The sequence below is a fragment of the Papaver somniferum genome, chromosome 5, assembly GCF_003573695.1.
Source record: "Papaver somniferum cultivar HN1 chromosome 5, ASM357369v1, whole genome shotgun sequence".
Classification (NCBI taxonomy): domain Eukaryota; kingdom Viridiplantae; phylum Streptophyta; class Magnoliopsida; order Ranunculales; family Papaveraceae; genus Papaver; species Papaver somniferum.
In genome coordinates, this window is record NC_039362.1 from 206,366,002 (window position 1) to 206,376,323 (window position 10,322).

Here is a 10,322-nt window from a genome sequence, read left to right on the forward strand (position 1 = left end):
TCACCAGTAAGTAGAATTAGCTCCATTAGGATGTTAATTGCTATAGCTTTTGTCCATAACCTACAGATACATCAAATGGATGTAAAGACATCGTTTTTGAATGGTGAATTAAATGAAGAAATTTATATGGAACAACCCGAAGGATTTGTAGTTAAAGGTTGTGAGAAGAAGGTTTGTAAACTGAAGAAATCTTTGTATGGATTGAAACAAGCACCTAAACAGTGGCATGAGAAATTTGATCATGTGATGATTTCTAGTGGTTTTAGAATTAATGAATCTGATAAGTGTGTTTATACTAAACTTGTCAAGGATGCCTGTGTGATTGTATGCTTGTATGTTGATGATATGCTTATACTAGGTACAAACATGGATGTTATTAATACCACTAAGAAAATGTTGAATGAGAACTTTGACATGAAAGACTTAGGCCCCGCTGATGTCATATTAGGGATGAAGATTAGAAAAACTTCTAATGGCTATAGTCTGAGTCAGTCTCATTATGTTGAATCCATACTTAAGAAATATAATCAGTTTGACTGTAAACCTGTTTGCACTCCATATGATTCTTCTTGCAAACTCATGAAGAATAAGGGTGTAGGTGTTAACCAACTTGAATACTCAAGAGTCATAGGAAGTCTGATGTATTTGATGAATTGTACGAGACCAGACATTGCTTATGCTGTGAGTAGGTTAAGCAGGTATACTTGTAATCCAGGGCAGAAACATTGGGATGCACTTAATAGAGTGCTAAAGTACTTGAAGTACACAATGACCTTTTGTTTGAATTACGAAGGGTATCCGACCGTCCTTGAGGGATTTTGTGATGCGAACTGGATAGCAGACTCAGAGGAGTCTAAGTCTACGAGTGGATATGTATTCACTCTAGCAGGTGCGTCTGTATCTTGGAAGAGTTCCAAACAGACATGTATAGCTCGCTCAACTATGGAGTCGGAGTTTATTGCGTTAGATAAAGCAGGAGAGGAGGCCGAATGGCTAAGAAACTTTTTAGAAGATATTCCTCTCTGGCATAGGCCTGTGCCAGCTATATCTATACATTGTGACAGCAAATCTGCAATAGGTAGAGCTAAAAATAGCTTCTACAATGGAAAGTCTATACATATGCGTAGAAGACATGATTCTTTGAAATTACTAATCTCAACAGGCGTTATTTCCATAGATTGGACAAGGTCCAAGGAGAATATCGCGGACCCTTTGACGAAAGGCTTGTCCAAGGAGATAGTTAGTAAAGCATCGAAGGGGATGGGGCTTAGGCTCAAATAATTAAACTTGCCATGAAGGATACTCAACCTTGCTGACTGGAGATTCCAAGATCAAGGTTTCGAATGAGACAACTAATTTGTGGTAGTTAAAGGTAAACACTATCAGATAATTTTATTATCTGTCCCTTCCCTATGGTGTTGATGTGATAGTGTGACTGCATGTGTAGGATGACTTTTAATTAAGTCTTAATGAGTTTTATAGTTTCAATTTAAGATTGAAGTGGGGTGTAGCAGTAAGCACTCTTGATGGAACTCACCTATCTGAATGAGGAAGTGGGTCGCTTCCTATGAGAATGGAGCCAATTCTTTAGAGCATTCTGAGAAACAGGATATGTCCAGGGCCAAAATGGACAAAACGGCACGAACTTAGCAACACTTGGAGGATATCATGCGTGGATATTATTTGAACTACACCAAACGCTAGCAGTTCAAGACATCGCGTTCACTGTTTAGCTAGTAGTTCCGGTAACTTCTCACTAAGCAAGGTTCAAGACCTCATGGACACCTTTGCCTAAATGGTATTTTCCTTACTCTGATTTTTTCGTTTTCCGATATTTCATTCATGTGGGGGATTGTTGGAGAAAATGAGTTTTAATTAAAAAGATTTTATGGTCTTGGTATGGTTTGATCTAATGACCTAAGGGTCTAAGGATACTCACTCATTTTTTGGTGAATGAAGTGGAACCTTTAGTCCCACATTGTGGAAAACTAAAGAGGAGCTCCACTATATAATCATACACTTATGTATGAATTGTAAAACGTGGGTGGAGCGGGTGGGCAAAAATACATATTTTGACCCATGCGATATACGCGTATACCATGCACCAAGTCCCTTTCCTATTCGGATTTACTTTTTGGAGAATTTTTTCTTTAGGAATTTAATTCCAAAATTATTTTTTAAGAGTTTTATTTGTGGGAAATTCCTTTTACGAGTTTTACTTGTTTTTGAAGAAAACAAAAAAAACCTAACTTGATTTGCAAGTATCTCTTCCTATAAATATGACTCGAAATTCTGTTTTTAAAAAACACACAAGCAGCGACTATCTCTAGGTCTACTTTTCTTCTTCTTCTTATATTTTGTGCGTCGTTTTGCTTCCATCCCTGTTGCTGAGTTCAAGAGTGGGTAACTTGCGTTGTGCTAACTCAAGTTATATCGGGCAGTCTTATCCTGGACACATCTTCGCACGTTGGGGTTTAGCATTACTTCAGAGTATACCCGCGAACTAATGTGTTAAGGACAGCTTGTTGAACCTGTGATTCTGCCCTCATCAATTTGTTCGTGGTAGAGTTGTTTGATACTGTTCTTTATATTATTGTTTGATACATCTGACGTTTCTTCAATTGTTGCAAGATTCCAACAATCTTAACACATTATTATTCCTTGTAACAATGGGAAAGAACGATGTTGAAAGACCACAGAAGTTTAACGGAAAGGATTTCAAGAGATGGCAATCCAAGATGCTATTTTATCTAAGCCATCATGAACTGGATTATGTACTTGTTCCACATGCTGAATTGATGAATGCTGAAGGTTTAACTGAGGAGGCGATCGAGTATAACAAGAGGTGTAATTTTCTGGCGAAAAATCATATCATGAATGGTTTGGAAGATGCGATGTATGATTTTTACAATGCTAAAGAAAATTTCAGTGCTTATAATTTGTGGACTGCGTTAGAAGCAAAGTATCAAGCGGAGACTGCAGGGAGCAAGAAATTTCTGGTGGCGAAGTTTATGGACTTCAAGATGACGAATGATAAACCTGTTGTTGATCAATTTCTCGAATTTCAACAGATCATTAATGAGATTCTTGCTGAAGGTATGGTCATTGATGAGACGTTTCAAGTATCTGCGGTAATTGAGAAGTTACCATCTTCTTGGTCTGAATACAAGAAAAAGCTAAGACATGAAACTGGCGAGATCAACATGGTTGAATTAGGAAAGAAAATTCAAGTGGAAGAGATGCTGTGCACCAAGGATAAGAACGTGTCTTCTGCAAGGGACGTGAGTAACAAAGCTCATATGACTGAACACAGATCTTCCAAAGCTGGAAAAGGTGAGAGTAACAATCGTAACTCTAAGCGTGGTCCTCCCAAGAAAGGTATGTTTCGAAAACCAGAGTCTAGCATTACTAAAATTAAGGGTGCTTGTTATGCGTGTGGAGTTACTGGACATATGGCAGTTCACTGTAGACATCGTAAGGACAAAAAGGATAGTGCTAACTTGGTTGAAAAGAACAAGGACGAGTTTTCTGCAGTAGTGTCTGAAGTTAATCTGGTGACCAATGTGATGGACTGGTGGGTAGACTCTGGAGCTACCAAGCATGTTTGTGGGAACAGAGACCTGTTCACCTCCTACCAGAGGGTAGGGGAAGGCGAGAAACTCTATATGGGTAACTCATCTGCATCAGAGGTTGCAGGAAAAGGAAAGGTCGGTCTGAAGCTCACATCTGGCAAGACTCTCACATTGAATGAAGTTCTTCATGTTCCAGACATCTGCAAAAATCTTGTTTCTTGTTCTGTTTTAGATGATAAGGGTTTTAAAGTTTCAATTGAGTCTGGAAAACTTATAGTAACTAAGGGCAATGAGTATGTGGGTAAGGGTTATAAGACTGGAGGTCTTTACAAACTTAATGTAACCTGTCCTGAAGTGAAATTGAATGATTCTTCTGCTTACATGTGTGTGTCATCGAATGTTTGGCATGGTAGACTTGGTCATGTAAATTACAAATCAATGCATAAACTGGCTAGCGTAGGCTGCATACCCAAATTCACTTTGGATAAAAGTTATAAGTGTGAGATTTGCGTAGAATCTAAGCATGCTAAGAAATCATTCAGGAAGAATGTCCAGAGAAACACTAAACCCTTAGAATTGATTCATTCAGACGTAGTTGACATGAAGTCAGTTCAAACTAGAGGTGGTAAGAAATGGTTTGTCACTTTTATAGATGATTGTACGAGGTAATGTCAGGTTTATTTGCTTAGAGGGAAGGACAATGCCTTAGAAGCCTTTAAGATATATAAACGTGAAGTTGAAAACCAATTGAATGCTACCATTAAAACTTTTAGGTATGACCGTGGTGGTGAGTATCTAATTCCTATTGGAGATTTCTGTGAAGAACATGGGATAATACATGAAACTACAGCCCCTTATTCACCTCAATCCAATGGTGTAGCTGAACGAAAGAACCGTACCCTTAAGGATATGATGAATGCCATGTTGATTAGTTCAGGATTACCTTCGAATTTGTGGGGGGAGGCTATCCTCTCAGCCAATTACATCCTGAACAGAGTACCCTTTAAAGGATCAGATAAAAGTCCATATGAGTTATGGAAAAGTAAACAACCATCTTATGATTACTTCAAAGTGTGGGGGTGCTTGGCAAAGGTGGCCATCCCTCCTCCTAAGACAATTAAGATAGGACCCAAAACCGTTGATTGTGTTTTTATAGGGTATCCTGAGCATTCTAGTGCTCATAGGTTTATGATTGTGAGTTCTGAAATTTCTGACATAGGGTTGAATACTATCATGGAGTCTAGGGATGCTGAGTTCTTTGAGAATGTTTTTCCTATGAAACGTGATTCTCGAAAGAGATGTTTAGATGATCCCCTAGAATTTACATCATCCAGTCAGTCATTACCTTTAGAGGAAGATGAACCAGAAATAGAACCTAGAAGAGGTAAAAGGGTTAAAACTATGAAAACCTATCCTGGTTGCATTACATACCTAGCCGAGTCTGATCCTCAGACTTACAAAGAAGCCATGACTTGTCCTGAAGCTCCATGGTGGAAAGAAGCTTCAATTAGTGAAATGGATTCCATTCGAGAAAACGGTACTTTTGAACTTGTAGATTTACCTCCAGGGTCTAAGGCCATAGGTTGTAAATGGATTTTCAAGAGAAAACGTAATATAAATGGAACTATTGAAAAATACAAGGCTAGGTTGGTAGCGAAAGGCTATAAACAGATAGAAGGTATAGACTTCTTTGATACATATTCACCAGTAAGTAGAATTAGCTCCATTAGGATGTTAATTGCTATAGCTTCTGTCCATAACCTACAGATACATCAAATGGATGTAAAGACAGCGTTTTTGAATGGTGAATTAGATGAAGAAATTTATATGGAACAACCCGAAGGATTTGTAGTTAAAGGTTGTGAGAAGAAGGTTTGTAAACTGAAGAAATCTTTGTATGGATTGAAACAAGCACCTAAACAGTGGCATGAGAAATTTGATCATGTGATGATTTCTAGTGGTTTTAGAATTAATGAATCTGATAAGTGTGTTTATACTAAAATTGTCAAGGATGCCTGTGTGATTGTATGCTTGTATGTTGATGATATGCTTATACTAGGTACAAACATGGATGTTATTAATACCACTAAGAAAATGTTGAATGAGAACTTTGACATGAAAGACTTAGGCCCCGCTGATGTCATATTAGGGATGAAGATTAGAAAAACTTCTAATGGCTATAGTCTGAGTCAGTCTCATTATGTTGAATCCATACTTAAGAAATATAATCAGTTTGACTGTAAACCTGTTTGCACTCCATATGATTCTTCTTGCAAACTCATGAAGAATAAGGGTGTAGGTGTTAACCAACTTGAATACTCAAGAGTCATAGGAAGTCTGATGTATTTGATGAATTGTACGAGACCAGACATTGCTTATGCTGTGAGTAGGTTAAGCAGGTATACTTGTAATCCAGGGCAGAAACATTGGGATGCACTTAATAGAGTGCTAAAGTACTTGAAGTACACAATGACCTTTTGTTTGAATTACGAAGGGTATCCGGCCGTCCTTGAGGGATTTTGCGATGCGAACTGGATAGCAGACTCAGAGGAGTCTAAGTCTACGAGTGGATATGTATTCACTCTAGCAGGTGCGTCTGTATCTTGGAAGAGTTCCAAACAGACATGTATAGCTCGCTCAACTATGGAGTCGGAGTTTATTGCGTTAGATAAAGCAGGAGAGGAGGCCGAATGGCTAAGAAACTTTTTAGAAGATATTCCTCTCTGGCATAGGCCTGTGCCAGCTATATCTATACATTGTGACAACAAATCTGCAATAGGTAGAGCTAAAAATAGCTTCTACAATGGAAAGTCTATACATATGCGTAGAAGACATGATTCTTTGAAATTACTAATCTCAACAGGCGTTATTTCCATAGATTGGACAAGGTCCAAGGAGAATATCGCGGACCCTTTGACGAAAGGCTTGTCCAAGGAGATAGTTAGTAAAGCATCGAAGGGGATGGGGCTTAGGCTCAAATAATTAAACTTGCCATGAAGGATACTCAACCTTGCTGACTGGAGATTCCAAGATCAAGGTTTCGAATGAGACAACTAATTTGTGGTAGTTAAAGGTAAACACTATCAGATAATTTTATTATCTGTCCCTTCCCTATGGTGTTGATGTGATAGTGTGACTGCATGTGGAGGATGACTTTTAATTAAGTCTTAATGAGTTCTATAGTTTCAATTTAAGATTGAAGTGGGGTGTAGCAGTAAGCACTCTTAATGGAACTCACCTATCTGAATGAGGAAGTGGGTCGCTTCCTATGAGAATGGAGCCAATTCTTTAGAGCATTCTGAGAAACAGGATATGTCCAGGGCCAAAATGGACAAAACGGCACGAACTTAGCAACACTTGGAGGATATCATGCGTGGATATTATTTGAACTACACCAAACGCTAGCAGTTCAAGACATCGCGTTCACTGTTTAGCTAGTAGTTCCGGTAACTTCTCACTAAGCAAGGTTCAAGACCTCATGGACACCTTTGCCTAAATGGTATTTTCCTTACTCTGATTTTTTCGTTTTCCGATATTTCATTCATGTGGGGGATTGTTGGAGAAAATGAGTTTTAATTAAAAAGATTTTATGGTCTTGGTATGGTTTGATCTAATGACCTAAGGGTCTAAGGATACTCACTCATTTTTGGGTGAATGAAGTGGAACCTTTAGTCCCACATTGTGGAAAACTAAAGAGGAGCTCCACTATATAATCATACACTTATGTATGAATTGTAAAACGTGGGTGGAGCGGGTGGGCAAAAATACATATTTTGACCCATGCGATATACGCGTATACCATGCACCAAGTCCCTTTCCTATTCGGATTTACTTTTTGGAGAATTTTTTCTTTAGGAATTTAATTCCAAAATTATTTTTTAAGAGTTTTATTTGTGGGAAATACCTTTTACGAGTTTTACTTGTTTTTGAAGAAAACAAAAAAAACCTAACTTGATTTGCAAGTATCTCTTCCTATAAATATGACTCGAAATTCTGTTTTTAAAAAACACACAAGCAGCGACTATCTCTAGGTCTACTTTTCTTCTTCTTCTTATATTTTGTGCGGCGTTTTGCTTCCATCCCTGTTGCTGAGTTCAAGAGTGGGTAACTTGCGTTGTGCTAACTCAAGTTATATCGGGCAGTCTTATCCTGGACACATCTTCGCACGTTGGGGTTTAGCATTACTTCAGAGTATACCCGCGAACTAATGTGTTAAGGACAGCTTGTTGAACCTGTGATTTTGCCCTCATCAATTTGTTCGTGGTAGAGTTGTTTGATACTGTTCTTTATATTATTGTTTGATACATCTGACGTTTCTTCAATTGTTGCAAGATTCCAACAATCTTAACACATTATTATTCCTTGTAACAATGGGAAAGAACGATGTTGAAAGACCACAGAAGTTTAACGGAAAGGATTTCAAGAGATGGCAATCCAAGATGCTATTTTATCTAAGCCATCATGAACTGGATTATGTACTTGTTCCACATGCTGAATTGATGAATGCTGAAGGTTTAACTGAGGAGGCGATCGAGTATAACAAGAGGTGTAATTTTCTGGCGAAAAATCATATCATGAATGGTTTGGAAGATGCGATGTATGATTTTTACAATGCTAAAGAAAATTTCAGTGCTTATGATTTGTGGACTGCGTTAGAAGCAAAGTATCAAGCGGAGACTGCAGGGAGCAAGAAATTTCTGGTGGCGAAGTTTATGGACTTCAAGATGACGAATGATAAACCTGTTGTTGATCAATTTCTCGAATTTCAACAGATCATTAATGAGATTCTTGCTGAAGGTATGGTCATTGATGAGACGTTTCAAGTATCTGCGGTAATTGAGAAGTTACCATCTTCTTGGTCTGAATACAAGAAAAAGCTAAGACATGAAATTGGCGAGATCAACATGGTTGAATTAGGAAAGAAAATTCAAGTGGAAGAGATGCTGTGCACCAAGGATAAGAACGTGTCTTCTGCAAGGGACATGAGTAACAAAGCTCATATGACTGAACACAGATCTTCCAAAGCTGGAAAAGGTGAGAGTAACAATCGTAACTCTAAGCGTGGTCCTCCCAAGAAAGGTATGTTTCGAAAACCAGAGTCTAGCATTACTAAAATTAAGGGTGCTTGTTATGCGTGTGGAGTTACTGGACATATGGCAGTTCACTGTAGACATCGTAAGGACAAAAAGGATAGTGCTAACTTGGTTGAAAAGAACAAGGACGAGTTTTCTGCAGTAGTGTCTGAAGTTAATTTGGTGACCAATGTGATGGACTGGTGGGTAGACTCTGGAGCTACCAAGCATGTTTGTGGGAACAGAGACCTGTTCACCTCCTACCAGAGGGTAGGGGAAGGCGAGAAACTCTATATGGGTAACTCATCTGCATCAGAGGTTGCAGGAAAAGGAAAGGTCGGTCTGAAGCTCACATCTGGCAAGACTCTCACATTGAATGAAGTTCTTCATGTTCCAGACATCTGCAAAAATCTTGTTTCTTGTTCTGTTTTAGATGATAAGGGTTTTAAAGTTTCAATTGAGTCTGGAAAACTTATAGCAACTAAGGGCAATGATTATGTGGGTAAGGGTTATAAGACTGGAGGTCTTTACAAACTTAATGTAACCTGTCCTGAAGTGAAATTGAATGATTCTTCTGCTTACATGTGTGTGTCATCGAATGTTTGGCATGGTAGACTTGGTCATGTAAATTACAAATCAATGCATAAACTGGCTAGCGTAGGCTGCATACCCAAATTCACTTTGGATAAAAGTTATAAGTGTGAGATTTGCGTAGAATCTAAGCATGCTAAGAAATCATTCAGGAAGAATGTCCAGAGAAACACTAAACCCTTAGAATTGATTTGATATGGTATAGAGCAGAAACTTCTTCACGAAATTAATTCCTTCATATGATGGAGGTAACCACGTATCAATTTGGATAATGACTACCCCATGAATCAATATAAACCTGCACAAAAGAGATCACTGAAGATTCATGACATACTGCCTTATCACCTTTAATGGACCCTTGTAGACTTTAACATTAAGTGTAAATTTGATCATTAAGACTGCGAATTAGTAGGAATCACTAGACAAATAAAGGAACCAATGTACTTGATCATAGCAAAAATTTGCATAATTTCCAAAGTTTTTTTTTTGGGAAATTCACAAAACTTTGCCAAGGAACCATTGTTTATCAACGCACAGATAGAACCTCAACATGGCCAAACCCAATGAATAATGAAAACACCAAATACTTCGGCATGCCCTTTTAAGATGCTTCCATATACCTCAAAATTAAGGAAGATATCCCTTGGATGGTTCAAATCCTTAAGTTCAGAGTTTTTCGATGCAAGAGTCAATCTTGTTTTTGGTGAATATTAGTCCACATGCGAATATTGTTGATGGCGTTTTTACATGTACAACTACTAAAGTCGTAGTTGCAGTTTGTTTTTCAAAAAATACATATTTTGACCCATGCGATATATGCGTATACCATGCACCAAGTCCCTTTCCTATTCGGATTTACTTTTTGGAGAATTTTTTCTTTAGGAATTTAATTCCAAAATTATTTTTTAAGAGTTTTATTTGTGGGAAATTCCTTTTACGAGTTTTACTTGTTTTTGAAGAAAACAAAAAAAACCTAACTTGATTTGCAAGTATCTCATCCTATAAATATGACTCGAAATTCTGTTTTTAAAAAACACACAAGCAGCGACTATCTCTAGGTCTACTTTTCTTCTTCTTCTTATATTTT